This window comes from Chlorocebus sabaeus, chromosome 13 (genome assembly GCF_047675955.1).
Source record: "Chlorocebus sabaeus isolate Y175 chromosome 13, mChlSab1.0.hap1, whole genome shotgun sequence".
NCBI classification, from domain to species: domain Eukaryota; kingdom Metazoa; phylum Chordata; class Mammalia; order Primates; family Cercopithecidae; genus Chlorocebus; species Chlorocebus sabaeus.
Window position 1 is genome coordinate 27,540,510 of NC_132916.1, and position 23,134 is coordinate 27,563,643.

The following is a 23,134-nucleotide window of genomic DNA, read 5'->3' on the forward strand; positions in this document are numbered from 1 at the left end:
ATAAACTGAGATAGTCTTACTTTCCTTTCAGGGGGAAGCTTGAAGTCCCCTTTTAAATCATCTTTTTTAATATAGATGCCACTCTGAGACTCTGGTAAAACATATGGACCTGCTCTCCAGATAAATGCTATCTATGCTGAGCAAACCCTACTTCATTTGCCTACAGTTGCAGGGGTATTTCTTTGTAATGTCTGAAAATCATTTAAGTCTGTAGGTACTCAACATGAGTAAGTGAAAAGGAGAAAATATCATGTCCATATTCACAACTGCAAAATTATAGAAATGTCAAAAATAAGAGCCCATGAAATGTTCAAATTGCTTTGTCTGGCTGCACTTTTCTTGGAATTTTCAAAATACTCAAGGAGTTCTCAGTGTTCTCTAACTTTACTCGCATGAGCCTTGTGGTGTTCTGTGACTCTGGAAGTTGACTCCAAACCTGTTAGTGAATAGACGTCCTCCCAATACCCATTCCTAGTGAGTTTTGTCTCGGTCAGCAGGAAAGCTTCCAGTCAGTTCATGGAAGAACAGGTATTCTTGCTACTTGCATTAAGTATTGGTTTAAGCAGAGCTTGATTAAAAGTTTGTCCCTGCATTGACAATGTAGTTGTATTCTTTCTCAGAGGAAAAATTGATATAGAAAAATTGGCTCTGGTTCTCTGAATTTAGAAAGGCATGTGGGCATTAACTTCTCACTCAAAATACACAAAATTCACTTTTCACAAACTATCTCAAATGTTAGAGTGATAATTCTTTTAAAAGCCTGTACAATTGAATACTGTTTCCACTTCTGTAAACTACCTCTAGTAAGGTGAGTGAGATCATAAACAATGCTTGAATGAACAATTTATGCGTATTCAAGCTGTGAAAATCTATGCATGAATACCAATTATTTTTGCAAATGTTGAAGTGATATTTTCAAATCAGCTCACCCTTAAGTTCCTAATCTTCAGCCTTAATGCCATGCATTGATCAAGTATGTAACCCAAGAAATATTTTTCTACCTTCAAAGTGAAGGCATAAAAAATTTATTGTGTTGCTTACACACATGGATTTAATAACATGTAATTTTTAGTAATCAAAAAAGTAAATGTGAAATATGTGAATTGCTGAACTGTATTTCACTTAATCATTGAAGCATAGATTGTATCTAGTAAAAATTTAGAAAAACAATCTTTTTCATGAGAAATTATGCTTTGATAATAGGCAAATTGGAGATTCTCATCAGTGGACAATCACTAAGACACAGACTGACAGTACGTATTGTTTAACCATCCACAGATATGCTATTCTTTTTGACAAACGCATTGAAGAAAGTAACACAAAATATAATATTTACACTATTTCTAATTTCACAGCATTTGTGAAATAATAATGCATTCTAAAATAACTGACAGACATTTCTACATAAGTGACCTATCAGTTTCTGATAAGACTTCTATAATGCTGACATGCAAATATGATTAGGAGAGAAATATTAAAAATAAAAGTTGCATATATATTTTGAACAAAATAAACATGCATAACATAATTTTGCAATCATAAGAAGCTAGTTAAAGCTTTTCTTTTGTTTTTAAAAGCAGTGTTGTCACTAAGGTTTCACTCATTAAGTTTCTTATCTATACAATATCACCTGTCATTAAGATGATAAAAGAAAAGATAGATATTGTACACTCATACAAATCTCTGTTCTTTGAATTCTCACTAAAATGAAACCAAAGTGAACAAGTTATAAATCCACAAGTATCTAGAGAAACTAAGAACAAATGAGAGAAATAAGCACAATTTTGTAAAGCGGGAATTTGAATGAATAGGTATTAGTTGGGTTAATTATGACAAAAGCCAAAATCTGTTTACAGAGAAAAATTTAAATAAGAGGCATACTGTTGTGCCATGGAACCACTGGAAAGATTCACTAATTGGAGTCACCACCAAATGTAAAAAGAGAACTGGGTGTAAACACAGAAAGAGTGATTGAAACCCCACATAAAGAGTGTTAAGTTCTACCTCTTTTCCACTAAATCACTCAGTTAGATGCTATGACTTCTTGACAGTAGCTGGAGACAGGGAGTTTACTCTGTGGATGAGATCCAAAAAGAAAACTCACAAGGTTGTGTGAGTCTTAGGCAAAGGCAGAAAGCTGGGCCACTGAGTGAGCATCTGCTGATGAATGGTGAGGTCATTAGCCATTTTTCCATGCTTAACTTCCAGCTCAGCTTATACTGTCCAGAAAGGAGGTTAAAATATTCCTGTCTAGAGAGGTGGATCATCACATGAAAAAATATTTCCTGGTCATTCAATTTTGAAGATACCAATTGAAATGCTTGGTTCAAACCAAATCAATCAACAATAAAACTACTGGAGAGGTCTCACCCATGTAAGAGTTTCCATAAAATCCTCCTAACTTTCTTTTAAATAAATTTGCTAGTTCTATGATTATTTTCCCTAAAGTTAATTTCCTTCCATATCTTGCCCTGTTTGGTTTCATATTTTCATTCTCCAAAACCATCTCTATGTTGCCAAAGTGAGGCGCTGCCCCATGATTGCATTATCAGATGAGCCACTGTCTATGTCGCTAACCTCCTGTACTAATTCTCTGTTTCAAATACTTAAAGTATTTCATTTTTTTTCTGGTTGAGGTTTGACAAAAACAATGTGAAAGGATAGGAAAGATCATCAGAAATGGAAAAAGTTATCTATTATAAAAGTCAGAAACAAAGGAATTTCGGAGGAAACAGGAACAATGAACAAAAAGTTTTAAATGAGCTATAGTTAATATTCTTCTGTAGTTAAAAGATATTACATCTATCAAATAAGATTAAACAATTCTATACACAAGAAACTCTTCTTGTCAATTAAAGATATGATTCAAGGGAAAATTCATGGAAAGGTAATAAGGTTAATGTTAAGGAAATTTTACAAAATGTAGAAAAAGAGACAAATTCAATAAAAAGTAAGTGAGACAAACTGGCAACATTATATGATCAAATTGGAGGTTAGACATATGACTAGGAGAAGTCGCAGAAAGAAAGAAAATAGAAGTTGGGGGAAGAAAATAATTCAAAAACATTATGCAAGTAAATCTCTACAAATATTACTGCAGAAGTGTTCAGTTTTAAGGATCCATATGTTAATAAAATAAATGAAAAAAGTACACACCAAAATGAATTTTCCTAAACATCTAGAAAACCATAAATAAGATGATTCTAAAAGTTTTCAAATAGCCAAAACAATCCTATACATAGAATTAAGAGTCACAATATCGTTAGGAATTTGCGAGAGCAATAGTGAAACCCAAAAGACAAAACGGGGCAAAGTCTTTGAATTTCCAAGAAAACGGGAGTGTCAACTGAACATTCTATTTTCAGGAAAATTACTTAGGAAATGTGGAGATTCAAAAAGACTTTTATGAAATATACAATGTGTCAAAATGTTATTTTCCAGGTATCCACAGAAAGCCACTAGAGGATGGATGTTCTACAAAATGAAAAAGTAAATGTACAAAAAGAAAAGGACCAGGTGAAACAGAGCAGAGGAACAGTAAAAAGATTATATGAGCGGAAATTCCAGGTTGATGTTACAGAATAAAGTCCCAAGATGACAGTTACAGAGCAAGCAACATGGTCAGTCAGTTTCACAGTCTGGCCTGAAAACAGGAGCACTTGGAGGCAGATGTCTCATGAAGGTTAGAAAAAGAAAACAAATGTATTACTGGAGGACAAACATGTTTGAAATTATAAAGATGTACATATAACTCTGTTGAAGTGGGAGGAGAATAAGTGTGTGTTCATGGAAACCTAACCAATTAAATATTAAATTTTAGACACAAAGAAAAAAAAAAGTAATTCTTGATTTTGGTCCTGCACCAGGAAAGAATATTAAATTTTATACTTAGGTTTTATATTTAGACTTTGAAAAATTACCTAATGACTTTGTACCTTTAGTTATCGCTACTTTATTACCATAGTAAATAATATATACCAGAGGAATATATACTATAAAATATAGAAGGAATATTAAATATATGTATATATTTTTACATGTAGTATTTATATTATAACATATGCTATAAAATATTTGTATGTAACATAAACAAAAAGTATACTATATAAGATTTATGTCATTTTATAATAATAGCTCTTTGCCTCAGCAAATAGCTCATTTGTTGATTTTATACAAGAGCATCGAGGCTTTTTTTCCCCAAGAGATAGCATGACTTAGATTAAATATTTTACTTGAATAGATAATCTCTCATGCCCTTTTCAATATCTAAATTCTAGGACTCCATGAATAATTCAAAACAGAAACATAAAATACAGCTCTTACTGATAAAAAATTTATTTCATTTTAAAGCTCTATTACCTTAATGGGTTTTCCCCGTAACTTGAAATTAAAGAAATATTTCCAGTCAAACATAAGATTCATTTTCATAAGGGAAAAAGTTTTTTAATAGTAAGCTAAAATGGATAGCTATGATAGCAACCATTTATGCATATTTAGATGCAATAATTAGATTTATGCTTATAGTTTCTAAAAATGACTGTAGGCAATTATCATCAACTGTAGTGAATTCAGAAGGCTTCTACTGAGGGAATAGCATCCTTTAAAGACTATAAACTGGAAAGAACATGTATTTGCAGAGTCATAATACTTTTTTCTATTCAAGTAGAAAAAAATTGACTATTTTATTTCTTCCCTATATTAGTTATGTTCTTATTCTCACACATATTCTTTTGTATTAGTTAGATTTTCTGTTATTTACTGTACTTATTGTATTATGACAGGCTATTATGTTGTTAAGAAATTTGCATAGTTAAAACTCTACCACAGTACTTTGATATGAACACAGATTAAGGCTTACTTATTTGTTTTCCTAAGAAGCTTTCTTTTAGCAAAATATTTTTAATGATTATGAGTACCTAAAATTATATACGTTTATTGGGTATATGTGATGTTTTGATATATGCATACAATGTGTAATGATCAAATCTGGGTTATTGGGATATACATCACCTAAATCATTTTTTATTTCTTTGTGTTAGGAACATTCCAATTGCATTTTTGAGATATTTTAAAATATACAGTAAATTATTGTCAACTATAATCAACCTATTGTGCTATCAAGTACTAGTTCTTATTCATTCTAACTTACTGATTTTTAATGCTAACGTTTTTGACCTAAAATTCAGATTATTTTCTCATATTCGCAGTCTCTTGTGATCACAGTCTCCTGCTGTTTCTCACCCCAAGATTTATATAATATTAATACATTGTTTGGCACATCATCTCATAGTTTCAACATGCCTTTCAGTACACAGGGGAAGATTTAAAATGTCATTTCTCCAGTAAACACAGATGAAATAAAAACCATATGTAGTCAATATCTTTAATATCAATGTGACCGTGCTTTATCAGACTTGGTACTTGATACCAAACATTGAGAGATATCTCCTAGCAGATATTTGTTTTATTTTTAATTTTTACAAGGTAAAATTTAAGACCCAATATTCTTTATAATGTGCTATGTGATTATCTGTCTTAAAATAAATTTACCATAAAACTATCCAGGGGTAGAATCCCTGTTTTAATGTATCACATTATCCATCAAAAGATATTTTCATATCCAAATATCCAGATAATGCCTTTGTTTCTTCATATTCCAGTGAATTTTTAAATGCCTACATGAAAATTAGGAGATCCAGTTCAAAGCTACATTTCAAAATTCCCTTATTCCAACTTCTTTAAAAAATATGTTTATATAAGATAACAATTCCAACAATGTGCCATTGGGTTTATAGTGCAAATAGACTTAATATGTATAATAATAATAGCACAAGAAAGTACAGGTGGTCAGGTGGTGGAGCAATACAAAAATAAACTTTATATTATGAAACTAAGTTTGTGTAAAACTGAAGTAGATTCGGATTAGTTAAGATGTGTAATGTAAGCCAAAGAACGTCAAGAAAATAACACAAAGAATTTACAAATTTTACACAACAATGAAAGAATCCATTCTCTAAGAACTCATATCAATTCTTAATTTATATGCACCTAACAACAGAGCCTTAAAACCAATAGAATATGAGGCACTAAAAGAATATCAGAGAGAGATGCTAAATTCGATATTATGGTTGGAATCTTCAACATCCATCTGTTAGTAATCGATAAATCTAGTAAGAAGAAAATCAGTAAAAATATATTTCAACTGAACAGTACTATCAATCAACTGAACACAATGGACAGCTATAGACTCCTTCATCTAACAAGAGTAGAATAGACCTTTTTCTAAGGTCACAGAGAACGTTCACTAAGAGATACCAGATTTGAGCCATAAAGCACATCTTATTAAGTTTAAAATAAAAGAAATTTTACAAAGTATGTCCTCAGCCCACAATGGAATGAAACTAGAAATCCATAACTGAAATACTGGAACACCCAAAACACTTACAGACTAAACAACATACTTCTAAATAAAACATGGGTCAAAGGAGAAGTCTCAAAAGAAATTAAAAATATATATTGAACTAAGTAAAAATAAAAATGTTACTGATCAAAATTTGTGGGATGCAACAAAAATAGTGTTTACAGGGAAATTTATATCACTAAATGCATATTATTATAAAACAAGAAAGATCTAACATCTTTCTTCCATTTAGAAATCTAGAAAAAGAAAAACAAATTAAATGCACTGTAAACAGAAGAAAATACATAATAAAAATTAGATAAAATTAATACTATTGAAAATAAGAAAGAAGTAGAGAAGATCACCAAAACGCGAAGTACTTAGAAAAGATCAGTACACTGAGAACCCTCCAGGAAGGTTATCTAAGAGAAAAAGAGAAAAGACACAAATTATTCATTTCAGAAAAGATAGAGGGATCATCACTATAGATCCCATGGACTTTAAAATGATAAAATACTAGCAAACTGAATCCAGCAGCTCATTAAAAAGATCATTCACAGTGATCAAGTGGAATTCATCTCAGGGATGCAAGAATGGTTCAAATATGTAAATATATAAATATGATTCACTACATTAACAAAATGAAGAACAGAAATCACATAATTAACTTGACAAATGCAGAAAAAGCATTTGACAAAATGTAAGACACTTTTATGATAAAAATTACCAACCCATCAGATGTAGAAGGAATGTACCTCAATACAGTAAAGGTCAAATATGACAACCTCACAGTTAATATCATACTGAACAGGGAAAAGTTGAAAAACTTTTTCTCTAAGACCTGGAACAAGACAAGGATGCCCATCCTTGTCATCTCTATTCAACATAATACTGAACGGTCTAGCTAGAGCAATTAGGCAAGGGAGAGAAGTAAAGCAATACACATTTAAAAGGAAGAAATTAACTTGTCCCTGTTTGCAGATGACATGATCTTTTATAGAGAAAACCCTTAAGGCCACACTAGAAATTATTAGAACCAGTATACAAATACAGTAAAGCTTAGAATATAAAACTGACCTATAAAAATTAGTAACATTTCTATACACGAATAAAGAACCATTTGAAAAAAGAACCAAGAAAACAATTATGTTTATAGTAGCTACAAAATACTTAAGACTAACACTTTTATTTTTAATTTTGTGAATACATAATAGTTATACATATTTATGTGGTAAATGTGATATTTTGATAAAAGCCAACAATTTGTAATGATCGAATTAGGGCTATGGGTTATCCATTACTTCAAACATTTATTATTTCTTCATGTTAGAAACACCTGTTATGACAACTGTAGTTAATAGTTAATAAGATCTACCTATTGTAGTAGATCCTTTTCCTTCTTTCTAACTGCATTTTTCCTCCCATTAACCAACCCATCTTTATCCATTTACCTGCACAATTCTTCCCAGCCTCTGGTAGTCATTATTCTACTCTTTATCTTCATGAGATCATTTTTTGGCTCCCATATATGAGTGAGAATATATGATATATGTCTTTCTGTGCCTGTTTTACTTTACTTAAAATAATGTCCTCTAGTTTTGTCCATGTTGTTCCAAATGACAGGGTTTTATTTTTTTATGGTTGAATAGTATTACATTTTGTGTGTGTGGATGTGTGTATATATATATGTGTGTGTGATAATTTTCTTTATCCTTTCATTCTCTGATGGACACATATGTTGATTCCACATTTTGGCTATTGTGACTACTTCTGCAGTAAACATGGGAGTGCAAATATCTCTTCAACATACTGGTTTTCTTTCTTTTGAATATATACCCAGCAGTGTGATTGGTGGGTCATATGATAGATCTATTTTTAGTTTTTTGAGAAAATTTCCACTGTCATTCTCTAGTAGCTCTACTAATTTATATTCCCAAAAATAGTATAAAAATCTTCTCCTTTCTCTTCATCCTCACCAGTATCTTTTTTTTTTTTAGTTTTTTTTTTTTTATAAAAACCATTTTAATTGAGGTGAGATTATATCTCATTGTTTTGATTTGTATATCTCATGTTTAGTGATGTTGATCATTTTTCCATACACCACTTGGCCACTTATATGTCCTCTTATGAGAAATGTCCATTCAATTATTTTATCCATTTTTTTCTTAATTACTTGGGTTTCTTGTTATTGAGTTGTTTGAGTTCCTCATATATTATGATTATTAATTTTTCAGTTGAATTGTTTGCAAATATTTTCTTTTATTCTGTGAATTGTCCCTTCACTTTGTTAATTGTTTCCTTTGCTGTACAGAAGCCTTTTAACTTGATGTGATCATATTTGCCCATATTTCTTTGTTTTCCTGTGCTTTTAAGTTCTTACTCAAGAAATCTTTGCCCAGATCTATATCCTGGAGCATTCCCCAGCATTTTCTTCTAGTAGTTTCATAGTTTCAGATTTTCTATGTAAGTATTTAAACCATTTTGATTTGATTTTTTTGTATGATGAGAGACAGGAGTCTGGTTCTATTCTTCTGCATACAGTTAGCCAGTTTTTTGCAGCATCACTTATTTAAAAAACTGTCCTTTCTCTAATAAAAAAAAAATCCTAAAATTCACATGAAACAACAAAAATCTTGAATAGCCAAAGTAATTTTGAGAAAAAAGAACAAAACTGGAGGTATGATATTGCCTGATTTTAAAATGTACTATAAATCTATAGTAGTCAACACCACATGATGCTGAATGAAAAATACACACATAGATCAATGAAACAAAATAAATAACCCAGACTTAAAACAATAAGACTACCAGAAGAAAATATGGGGAAAAAATGCTTCCTGATATTAGTCTGGACAAGAATATTTTGAATAAGATTCCACAAGCAGTAAAAGGAAAAATGAATGACTGTGATATCAAAATAAAAATCTTCTGCATGAAAATTTAAAAAATCAACACATTGAAAAGACATCCTAGAGAATGAGAGAAAATATTTGCAAACTATGTATCTGAGAATGGTTTAATATTCAACATATATAAAGAACTCAATAGCAGACAACAATAATAATTATAAGAATAGTTTATTTTCAAAAGTAGGCAAAAGACTGAATAGACATTTCTTGAAAGAAAACATACAAATGACTAACAAGTATTTGAAAAAAGTGCTTAATATCACTAATTATCAGGAAAATGCAAATCAAAACGATAATGAGACACCACCACCCAATTATTAGACTGGGTATATTGAAAAGCAAAATGAAACAAATGGTGACATAAACATGGAAAAAAGAATGCCTGCACACTGAGACGGGAATGTAAATTAGTAAAACTACTATGGAAAAGAGTATGAAGTTCCTCAAAAAAGCCGTAGTATCCAGAAATCCCATTTTGGAGTATATATTAAAAAGAAAGAAAGAAAGTTAATGTGTTGAAGAGATACCTGCACTCCATGTTTATTGAAGCACTATTCACAATAGCCAAAATTTGAAACCAACCTAAGTGTCCATCAGTGGATCAATGGATAAACAAAATGTATATATGCACAATAGAATATAATTCATCTATTAAAAAATGAAATCCTGTCATTTGAGACATGGTTGAACATGAAGAAAATTATGTTAAGCCAGGTACAAAAAAAAGACAAATATTTCATGATCTTATCCATATGTGGGAGCTAAAAATTTTGTTCTCACAAAAGTAGAGAATAGAATAGTGATTTCCAGAGGCTAGGGAGAGAGGAGAAAGAAAGACACCGGTCAGGCGGGCAGTTAGAGTGGGTCCTCAGTAAAACTCCTTTAAATTAGGAACAGCCTGAAAATAAAACCGCAGACCCCATAAGATAAGAAAGAGTCTGCATCCTTGGATGGAAATGCCTACTCTTTGAACCCGGATGAACAAATTCCATTCCTGTTTTGGACACATTTCCCTCTCCTTGGCTTACCCCTCTGTCTCGTTTCACACACTTCCTCCCAATTGTCCTTATCTTTCACTTATTTTACATATACCTATATTTCTGTGTTTGGTCATGGGCCAAACATTCATTTGCATAAAGTGTAACATTACTGCACCCCCTGATTGGTTGTAGGCTGAGCCTTTACCTCTGCCTTCAACTCTGTCTTTCCAGTAGCATATCTCTTTCTGATTGGTGCATCCTCCAAGATGGCCCACAGACCAATCAGTGCATTCCTCCTCCTTCCAAGCCTATAAAAACCCTGAACTTACCCTCACAGTCAGAAACCCTATTTCAGATCCCTTCTCTTTCGTGAGAGCTCTTCTGCTACTTAATAAATTCAACTCTGCCTTACTCACTCTCTGGTGTGCATGCAGCTTATTATTCTTTGTTATGGGACAAGAACCCAGAGCTTGCCAGTGGTGGGAGTAAATGAGCTGTAACACTTTCTCTCACTAGCTGAATACCTGGAGTGAAAAAGCTGTGACACTATGAGGGGTGGGGGAGCTGGAGGGAAAGGGAGAGAGTGGTCAGTGGTTACAAAGGTACAGTTAAGGCCAGGCGTGGTGGCTCAAGCCTGTAATCCCAGCACTTTGGGAGGCTGAGGTGGGCAGATCACGATGTCAGGAGATCGAGACCATCCTGGCTAACACAGTAAAACATCGTCTCTACTAAAAATACAAGAAAATTAGCCGGGCGAGGTGGCGGGTGCCTGTAGTCTCAGCTACTCGGGAGGCTGAGGCAGGAGAATGGCATGAACCTGGGAGGCAGAGCTTGCAGTGAGCCGAGATCACACCACTGCACTCCAGCCTGGGGCACAGAGCAAGACTCCGTTTCAAAAAAAAAAAAAAAAAAAAAAAAAAAAAAGGTACAGTTAAATTGAAGGAATAATTTATGGTATTCTATTTAACAGCAGGGTGACTATGGTTAAGAGTATTGTATATTTCCAGATAGCTAGAAGATAGGATTTTGAATATTTTCATTACAAGAAAATTATAAATATTTGAGTTGATCTCAAATATTTCTAGAGACCTCTAGAAACCTGTGGAACTCTGAATTTGAGAGAGATGATTTAGGGTATCTAGTAGAGTAAAATTCTAAGCAACAAAGGCTCTTAAGAGTTGACAGAGCATAAAAGGAAAATTTGCAGTCTGACAATATGATAGAAAAGAAAAACCCATTTTCTGGGGAGAAATTCAAGTCTGCTAATGAAATTTGCATAACAAGGAGCCAAGTGTTAATCATCCAGACAATGGGGAAAATATCTCTGGGGCATGTCAGAGGCCTTCATGGCACTTCTCCCATCACAGGCCTGGAGGCCTAAGGCCCCAGGCCTTGTTGCTTTGTGCAATATTGGGAACTGGTACCCTGCATTCTAGCAGTGGTTAAAAGGAGTCAATGTACAGATCAGGCCATTGTTTCAGAGGGTGCAATCCCCATGACTTGGTAGCTTACATGTGGTGTTGGCCTGTGGGTATGCTGGAATCAACAACTGAGGTTTGGGAACCTCTGCCTAGATTTCAGAGGATGTATAGAAAGGCCTGGATATACAGGCAGAAGTTTGTTGCAGGGGTGGAGCCCTCATAGAGAGCCTGTGCTGAGGCAGTGCGGAAGAGAAATGTGGGGTCAGAGCCCTCACATAGAATCCCCCATGGGACACTGCTGGTGGAGCTGTGAGAAGAGGATGACCATCCTTCCAGATCCCAGAATGGTAAATCCACTGACAGGTTGCACCATGCACCTGGAAAAGCTGCAGATACTCAATGCCAGCCTGTGAAAGCAACCAGGAGAGGAGCTGTACCCTGTAAAGCCAGGGGTGGAACTGCCTAAGGTCTTGGGAAGCCCACCTCTTGCATTCACATGACCTGGATATGAGACATGGAGTCAAAGGAGATAATTTGAGAACTTTAAGATTTGACTGCTCTATTGGATTTTGGACCTGGATGAGGCCTGTAGCCCCTTTGTTTTGGCCAATTTCTCCAATTTGGAATGGCTGTATTTACTCAATGCCTTTTCCTCTATTTTATATAGGAAATAATTAACTTGCTGTTGATTTTATAGGCTCAAAAGTGGAAGGGACTAGCCTTGTCTCAGATGGGACTTTGGACTTGGACTTCCGAGTTAATGCTGAAATGAGTTAAGATTTTGAGGGATTGCTAGAAGAGCATAATTGCATTTTGAAATGTGAGGTCATGAGATTTGTGAGGGGCCAGGGCAGAATGATATGGTTTGGCTCTGTTTCCCCACCTAAACCTCACCTTGAATTTTAATACCTATAGTTCCCACATGTCTAGGGTGGGACCAGGTGGAGGTAATTGGAACATGGGGTAGTTTTCCCCATGCTGATAATGAGTGAGTCTCACTAGATCTGATGGTTTCATAAGCATCTGGCATTTCCTCTGCTTGCGCTCACTCTGTTCTGCTGCCCTGTGAAGAAAGTGCCTGCTTTCCTTTGATTTTTGCCCTAATTATAAGTTTTCAGAGGCCGCTCCAGAAATGTGGAATTGTGAGTCCATTACACCTCTTTCCTTTATAAATTACTCAGTCTTGGGTATTTCTTTATAGAAGTGTGAAAATGTACTAATATGGTCACTATTGCCCTAATATCAAAAACAGATTAAAAAAAGAAAGAAAGAAATACCATAGACCAATATTTCTCTCGAACATAAATACAAAAATCCTCAGCAATATGTTGGCAAATTTAGTCTAATTTCCACGAAATTACTAAAAAATATATACCACAAGCAAATATGATAGCTATGCAAAGTTCTATATTCAAAAACCAATTACTGTACTTCGTCACACCAATAAGTTGTAAGAAGAAAAATCAGGTGATCATATCATTACATGAACTTTGAATACACAATGTAAGTGAAAGAATCTAGTCACAAAATACTGCATATAGTATGATTCCACTTACATTACATGTTCAGAATAAGCAAATATATAGAGACAGAAAAAAAGTTACTGGATTCTTGTGCCTGGAGGAGAAGGTGGGAAGCAGTTTTGTTAATGTGTATGAAATTTCCTTTACAGGAAACAAAAAATTACATTGTGGCAATGTTTGCACACTTTGTAAATGCACTTAAAATTGATTTTATATTTTAAATCAGATAATTGTGTGGCATATGAATTTTATTTTAATCAAGCTTTTTAGAAAAGTATTACCAGGGGGTTGTTTGATTTATCCATTTTGGGATGGACCTGCTATTGACTTTATCATATAATTTTATATCTCCTGTTCTTTAATAAATTATTTTCAATATATTTTATTAAAATTATCCTTCCACATGTTTTTCTTATTTTGCTATTATTTTCCTACTTTCTAAAATTTAATAACTATATATACTCGAGCCCAGGAGTTTGAGAACAATCTGGGCAACAAGGCGAGACCTCCCTCTCTCTACAAAATTTAAACAAAAATTAGGCATGGTGGTGTGTGCCTGTGGCCCCAGGTATTTGAGAGACTAAGGTAGGAGGTTCTCTTGAGGTGGGGAATTGTTTGAAACTGCAGTGAGTCATGATCATGCTATTGCTCTCCAGCCCGGGAAAAGATCATCTCAAAAAATTAAAAAGAGAGAGAGAAAGAGAAAAGACTGTACATTTTCCTTTGAGTAGGATTTTATTATTTCATAATATTTTATCTAAGTATTTGTTCATTGTTTTTCTGAATAATTTTAATAATGTTATTTTACTTTTTAATTTAATTTTCCAGTGAATAGTAATTAACAATTTTAAGCTATACACTAAAAATATCAATATGCTGAACATTTTTCCTATCTAATAAGTTACTCTTTGTGTTTAAATACATAAGAAATGTTTATAAATAATACATAAAATTGCATTGTATTATGAAATAACATTTTTTAAAAATTTAAAACAATATTTCCTGGCCGACTTTAAAAAAACATATAAACTCATCTGAGATCAATTCTGTCATGGAAAGAACTAACAATAAAAGTATAGATATGAGAAGAAGATAATCTACTGATGACTTATAAAGAAGCCACTGTAGTTTCCCTGAGTTGAGAAAAAAAAAAAAAAAAAAAAAATCTCCTGTTTCTGTAAATAACAGAGCTCCACCTTTTTCCTAATATGTGAAAACTTTGGAGAAAAGTGCTATCTGGCCCTAAGGTGTTTGCTCTAGTAGTAGAGCCATGAACTCAGATCTAAAATTGAATTTGAGAAGAGTGTTATGTTCATCAATCATTAGACTTCAGATATCTAACAGTAATTCTTCTCCTGGGTTCCAGCTGAACATCTCTCTACTTTAAAGCAGAGATTCATTGTGAGTATAAAGTCGAACAGATTTTAATGCAAGCATACAGAAAAATGGCTAGCAGTTGCAGTTATTTTTATACCAATTTTAATAAGAAAAGCAAAATAAGCAAATTTGATCAAGTTTTGTGTCTCTCAAAGAGATCCTGTTTGAGAGGTTTTCAAAGTTTTATTGACTAAGTTTTTTTTTTGAGAGAGAGTCTCACTCTGTCGCCCACACTGGAGTACATACATGGCCTGATCTCGGCTCACTGCAAGCTCCACCTCCCGCGTTCACGCCATTCTCCTGCCTCAGCCTCCCAAGTAGCTGGGACTACAGGCGCCCGCCACCATGCCCAGCTAATTTTTTGTATTTTTAGTAGAGACCGGGTTTCACCATGTTAGCCAGGATGGTCTCGATCTCCTGACCTCGTGATCTGCCTGCCTCAGCCTCCCAAAGGGCTAGGATTACAAGCGTGAGCCACCGCGCCCAACCTTAACTAAGTTTTATATTATGTGTCAATCACGGAAATTTTACTCATTTATTGTTTACATTTTGATTTTATATACCTATTATCCAATATTTTCTGTTAATAAAATGTCTTATATAAAGTTGTGGGGAAAATTCTTACTCAATTTTTTATAAGATTCTAGCCTCCCAGAAAAAAGAAATAACTTCAGTTTTTATATTGTATTAAATAGTTTTGTTAGAATTGTCATAAGTCTTGCATGGGTAATTGTAAAGTGTGATAATACTTTCTTAAACATCATAGCTAAGTCTAGATGTACTTATTTTTGTGTGTGACAAAAAGAAGAATTACAGGAAAATACTTAATGTTTGCTAATGTTTTTCTCAACATTTAGGTGTCAAAATAAAGAATGGTAAAGCACACATGTTATAGTAAATTTTTGCAAAAGTAAAGAATCAAACAGACAAATTCAAATTTTGTGAATGTATGATTTTCCATTCTAGGAGCTTTAAGGGCCATTTATGCTATTTTTTACCTTATTTAATATGCTGTCTTCACCAAAGTCTATTCTAAGTATATTTTATAATATCTCAAGAATGCTTAAAATCAGAACATGAGTAGGGCCAATTCTAAAACTTGAAATTAAAAAATATATATTAGAGATGTCCAGAAGCTGAAATCAGACATGTGAGAATAATAAAACAAAATACACATGGGGTAATTTTCTTAGGGAAAATTATGGCATGTCTTAACAACAGATAGCAGAAAACAGAAAACCTGAAAATAATAGGTAGTTGCATTCAACTAAGAAACAATTCAAAAATACTACTTGGTTGAATGTTAACATTAAAAAACCCTTACACCTTACCAATTCTTGCTCTAAAGATGAGAAACTTGAAATTCCATCATACTGGCTGACTAATAAGCAGCATGTACGTAGTAGTGATTTCACTTTAGAATTTAGGGGCCAGTTCCCAATTTAGTGCACTTTCTATATCCACTCATCATTCTCTGCATTACGGGAGTTTGTTAGAGATATTATTTTAAAGCATCAGCTAGTTAAGAAGAGTATTTCTCATTTTCTTAAAGTAGAAATTTTCAAGGAACACTGAGTTATTTTCTTGGCCAGTAGTAAGACAATATTTACATATAAGATTTTTTTTTTTTAATTTCTAATGCCAGAAAACCTCTGGCATTAGAAATAAAAACATACTCAAATGTGTTCTATTCAGATTAAAAGGTGATTAAAATTTTATAAATATGTGTGGATGGCTTTCACGTACAAAATAGTGTGGAAGGTGCATCTAATGTTTCATTACGATAACAGGCAACAGAAAATGAGTAGGCATATTGCTTTTTGTGTTGTAAACAAAGGCATGCCAGACTTAGGGTATCATTCACACATCAAACACCAATTATCTATCAGTTACCTTTTAGAGGAAAATATTAGTCTATTGACAGGCAGTGGGGGGGGTGTGAATAAAAACAAGAGATATAGGAAATTGAAAACCCTCACTGATTCATATAAAGTCAACTAAAAGTGATCTGTAAGCTAAACCCTTATTATCAAATGTTTAAATTATAAGGTTAAAATATGTTACAAGCAATCATAAAGCAAAAATAAAAATAAAATTTCAATGATCAAAGAAAACAAAAACCATTCATGAGTTAAGACTCCTACAAATAACAGAACACAATGTGCATTACCAACAAATGTTTTCAGGCTCAATATCTAACTCCAAGATTTTTTATGTACAAATAAAATTTTGTTTAACTATACAGACAATTGAAAGGTATTTAATATAGGTGAGAATAGAAAACAAAATATGTATTTACTTTTCTGTAGCGAATTGCTTCCAGAACTTTATGTTGATACTGCTATGAAAACTAAGAAATTTCAAGAACCGAATCAAAATTAGTAACTCAAGAAACTGGAAGTTAGACATACAAGTATAAACTATAGAAAATAGAATTACTACTCTATTATTTCATAAGACAATGCATGTGAAAATAAAATATGATTTTGAAAAATGTGACTTACAAAATAAGAACCATGGGAAAAAAGGTTATGCATCTTGCTATGATCATATGTGAACATTATGGAAGCTATAATATTCTTCAATTAAAATCATTTTTCTAAGAAAACTTACACAAATTTTTAAAAAGTAAAATTGTGAATAGTCATGCTGGTATCTTTTACGCCATTCATGTAAAAATCTAGAAGTAAAAGTGAAGTTATGGTATTTGTTTATGGTAGAATTACAAATAAAGATTATATTCTTTTTTGTACTGTTTATGTTTTCAAATCTCCTTAACAGGCATTTTATTTACAATAAAACATCCAGCAAATGCTAACTAAAAACATAAAAACAATAAAATATTGACTTGAATTAGGCTCTTGAATATCTCAAATGAAAGATTGAAATCTGTGCATTTTATTATGTACTGTACAAAAAAACAATGATGCATTCTTGAAAAGGAGGATTACTTGATCACGGATTTGATTTAAAAAGAAAAATCTGTCTACAGCATAAGAAAGTATGGCTTTGAATCACAGAAAATATTTAGAGGATATCAAAACCCCAGGTAAAAGTGATTGAAGGCTAGGAGTGCGGTCATGGTGATAGAAATAGAAATAAGAGGTTGAGATTGAAAGAAGGTGAAGAAGTACGATTGTCAGAAATTGGCACTCAATTTTATAAGGGTTAGAGGGTGAGTGACAGGTCACACATGACTTTAAGGTTTTGATTCTCATGAAAGAAAGAATCGCAATGTTATTAACAAAGATTTGGAATAGGAGAGAAACAGACAAGAAGACCAAAGATGGAGAGATGAAATATTTAAAATGTAACGGTATAAGCTGTCACTGAATCTACCTTACTATTGAGTAAAATGAAATCTGAACACTGTTAAAATCTGAACAGATTAAATGAAATTTTTAAAACTCACTTTGACAGTTTGGGGGAAGAGTAGAAATAATTACAGAGGTCTGTGACAAGTCCTAGAAATTAAAATATCTAAGAACGTGTTTCTGTAAACCGTATGAACTATCATGTCTTCTACTATATCACATTTTAAAATATATGTAGTTTTTCTTACAAGGGAAAAAAGGTTGTGTATGTTAAGTAGAGTTGCCATAAAAATGCTGTTTTCCCTAGGGAGTAAACACCTTAGGAATGCAGTGCCAGCTATGTTACAACTGGCTTTAATCATACACCCACATTTTAAAACCAAAAAAAAATCACACACAAAAAATTCAAAAAAAGTATTAAATAACTATTTTTTTTGTATATTTTAGGCATGCAAAATGAGTTATCATAGATCATCAAAAAGTTTTTATTAAATATACATACACCATGCAATTGCACTAGGCACACGCAAAAAATTAGCCTAGACCACTGTGCCTAGCTAGGCTATCTGCATAGCCTAACACACACTAAAAAATATAAGCCTTATTCTTTTAAAAGGCAATAATAAATAATTCAAATTTCTAGATATTTGGTGAGAGTTAAATTTAAGATCAGAGGAAAACTAATAACTATATAACTATAGGTAGGTAAACTATCATGGATAAATTCAGTAGGGAAAGGAATCAGTTGAATTCTGTAATAAACCTGAGAATAATTCAAAGAAGAGGAAGAATTTTAGAGACAATTAAATGTATTTAATTCTTAGCAGCACTGCTAGAGTTGCTCTCCCATTAACATTTGTAGTGAGAATTACTATGCAATCTATTTTTGTCACTAGCTTAAAAGACAATGATTCAGAAATGAAAAGTGTATTGTGATACTATATTTTAACCATGTACACGTACACATATCTGAAAGTTAAAACAAAGAAAAAGTCTATCTAACCAACCAGAAACATTAACAAGGGTTTTATTTGTAGTTCAATGTGAAATAATGGCAAAATATTAAGCAACAATACATAATATTTATTCCAAAATGAGAAAGGCCCAAGTATCCTCATAAGATTTAAACACATTTACTACTTCTGTATATAATTAAAACATCACAGAAAAGTTATTGATGGTCACAAAAAATAAGCTGAGTGTCTAGACAAATTGAAGAATTGAAAAATTTACATTCTGTTTGATTTAGTGCACATTATTTTGTTCTGAATCTTTGAAAACTGATCATTCAAACATTGCATATATAAACACACTCTTTTAATTATTGAATGCCTTCAAAATTAGAAGCAGACTGCTGAATATAAATTATATTTTTATTAATTTTATTGTCTCAATAAGACATTTAAAATATGTAAAATTTGTCCAATAATTTATAGTCTCATATTCACTAATAAGAAAATAAAGTTGTCCGGGAGCGGTGGCTCATGACTGTAATCCCAGCACTTTGGGAGGCCGAGGAGGTTGGATCACAAGGTCAGGAGATTGAGACCATCCTGGCTAACAAGGTGAAACCCCATCTCTACTAAAAGTACGAATAACTAGCCAGGCGTGGTGGCGGGCGCCTGTAGTCCCAGCTACTCGGGAGGCTGAGGCAGGAAAATGGCGTGAACCCTGGAGGCGGAGCTTGCAATGAGCCGAGATCGTGCCACTGCACTCCAGCCTGGGCGACAGAGCGAGACTCTGTCTCAAAAAAACAACAACAACAAAAAAACCGGGCCGGGCGCGGTGGCTCAAGCCTGTAATCCCAGCGCTTTGGGAGGCCGAGACTGGCGGATCACGAGGATCGAGACCATCCTGGCTAACACGGTGAAACCCCGTCTCTACTAAAAATACAAGAAAATTAGCCGGGCGTGGTGACGGCGCCTGTAGTCCCAGCTACTCGGGAGGCTGAGGCAGGAGAATGGCGTGAACCCAGGAGGCGGAGCTTGCAGTGAGCCGAGATCGCGCCACTGCACTCCAGCCTGGGGTACAGAGCAAGACTCTGCCTCAAAAAAACAAAAACAAAAACAAAAACAAAAACAAACAAAAAAACCCCAACAACAACAAAAAACAAAAGTTAAATTTACATATGGAGAAAGGTTCAATTATTTCTTCACTATTAAACTTGGGGCACTTGAGGACAATTCCATAATGTTTTATGCTATAACTCCAATAATTAGTGCAAAATCCTTCCTATGTATTCACAAGAGTTACAGCAGATGAACATATACTATAAAAATTTTTTTATAAACTATACGTTTCTTGCACTGAAAATTTTAATATCTAAATGCTATCTTACTGACTCCTCCCTCTAAATCTATAAGACAACTAGAAAATAGAAGGGACAAAAATTTTAAGAAAAAATTTGTTCAAATGAGAACACATGGACACAGGGAGGGGAACATCACACACCAGGGCCTGTCAGGGGTTGGGGGCTAGGGGACGGATACCTTTAGGAGAAATACCTAATGTAGATGACAAGTTGATGGGTGAAGCAAACCACTATGGCATGTGTGTACCTATGTAACAAACCTGAACGTTCTGCACATGTACCCCAGAACTTAAAGTACAGTAATAATACATTTTTTTAAAGATTTGTTCATTAGCAGCTATCTCTCAATGTCCATCCTAATCCCTACTTTATGAAGAGTACCCATGTTTTAATTAATCAACCACATTACTTTTATTTCAAAATCAATATATTTATGGCACAGCTGCTCACACTCCCACAAACAGACATAAACTAACAAAATATTTTTATATGTTTTATGTATGTTGGAAACCATGTAAGCATAGTTGCTTTCCAATATCCCTCTGTAAGTAAATTACTTGAAAAATTGAGAAAACAAAATAAAACAAAGCTGAACATCAAAATCAAAATTTAAAAAAAAGCAAAAACATAAAGCAAAAGATAATGGATTGCAAAGAAAAACTTCGCACAAAGAACAAAATCATATATTGTTCTCTATGTGAGGAGTGGGATTCTACAAACTCAGTGGCAGGATCACCTGAATTGTGTGGGGAACTAGACCTCGGAAGGCCTGGCTGGTTTTACAGCACAGCTGAAGAAGTAAGGTGCTCAGTATGTGAGAATTATTGTGTAAAAGTATAGTAGTACAGAAACTGCAAAACTCCCTGAATTCAAGGTTCAACCTTTTGATACCTTGTAGTAACCCAGGAGATTTTTCCTGACATTTTGCTGAACCCAACATAGAGCCTTTGCAGGATCTAAGTATTATAATACAAATAGAAGTAAATATAAATGTAAACTATAAATATATATTAGAAATAAATATATATATACACATTACTAAGAATCAGTAATATAAAATAGAACTCTGTTGGTAACTGAGAGAAACAAATTTGTTCTATTTAATCTGTTGTTTAGAGTCAGTAATTTCTGTTGTGGGTGGGGAAACATTAGGTAATATTTCATGCACATGCAAAACATGAAGTTGCAATTATCCTTTTCATTTAAGGATTAGGATGGTACCATAGATTCTGAGCAACAAGAATTATCAATAATTTTACAATTTAGTTGAAATAAATTAATGGACTCACTTTAATCAATAGTAACAAAATTGACTTTTCTAGAATTAATAGTGCTTTTCTAAACGGCCAAAATCAGATTATTCATTCGCTAAACAGTTTTCATATTTGCGCCCAGAATACTTGGTCAGTAAACAGTACAGCCTGTCTCAAGAAGTATAGAGTTACATCTTATCACATGTTGGCTCTGCAAACACTGAGGGATCTAACAATGGCCTTCTCTGAGGCAGAACTTGCTAAGTTAGGTTAGCTCCCCTTTGGAACTACAGCTATTATCAGCGTCCTCTCCTATAGTACAAGGTCTTGATTATCCATAACCACATTAGTGTTCTATGCATCTGATGTTAAAAAACTGGAAAAGAAAGGAGAAAGAGAGAAGCAGCTCATTTTTGGTGGTTACACTGTTTTTTTTTTTTTTTTAACTACTGCAAAATTGTCTTTCTTAAATATTAAATACAGATCATATTGTCAGTTAACTGAGACAATTTGACTTTCTCTTTTTTTATTTGGATGTCTTTAATTTCTTGTTCTTGCCTGATTGCTCTGGCAAGGACTTCTAGTATGATGTTGAATTGGAGTGAGGACCTGGGCATCCTCCTCTTGTTCCAGTTTTTAAGGGGCATGTTTTCAGCCTTTTCTGATTCAGTATGATGTTACCTGTGATTTTGTCCTGTATAACTTTTATCATTTTGAAATATATTCCTTCAATGCTTAGTTTCTTGAGGATTTTTATCATGAAGGAATGCTGAAATGTATCAAATGCTTTCTCTGCTTCTATTAAGATTATATTTTTTTTGGTTTTGAATTTATGTGATGAATCACATTTATTGATTTGTAAATGTTGAGCTATCCTTGCATCCTTGGACCAAAACTCATTTGATTGTGATGTATTATCTTTCAGATATGGTGTTGAATTTGGCATACTAGTATTTTGTGAGGATTTGTGTTCATCAGAAATATTGGCCTATAGTTTTCTTTTTTGTCATGTCCTTGCCCAGTTTTAAATGCACCTAACACTAGAACACTCAGACTCATAGAACAAATACCACTAGACCTAAGAAAAGAGACAGACAGCAGTACAATAATAATTGGTACTTCAATACCTCATTGACAATACCAGACAGATCACCAAGGTAGAAAATCAACAAAGAAACTCTGGGCTTAAACAAGACTGTAGACCAAATGGACCAAATACACATTTACAGAACATTCTAACCCCCAAAAACAGAATATTGATTTTGCTCATCTGTGCATGGAACATTCTCCAAAATAGACTATATACTTAGACATAAAGCATGTCTACATAAATTCCCAAGTTTCAAAATCCTGTCAAGTATCTTCTCAGACCACTTCTCAGTGGAAAAAAAAATAAAAACAGAACAAAACTGGAAATTAGTGTCAAGAGAAATTTTCTAAATTATTAACTGACAGGAAAATTAAACAACCTGTCCCTGAATGAAACTTGGTGAACAATGGCACTAAGGCAAACATCAAATATTGTTTTGAAATGAATGAAAACAGGGACAAAATATACCAAGAATTCTGAGATATGGTGAAAATGGTGCTGAAAATAGTTTAGACTGTTAAATGCCTAAATCAAAAAGATAGATCTCAAATTAACA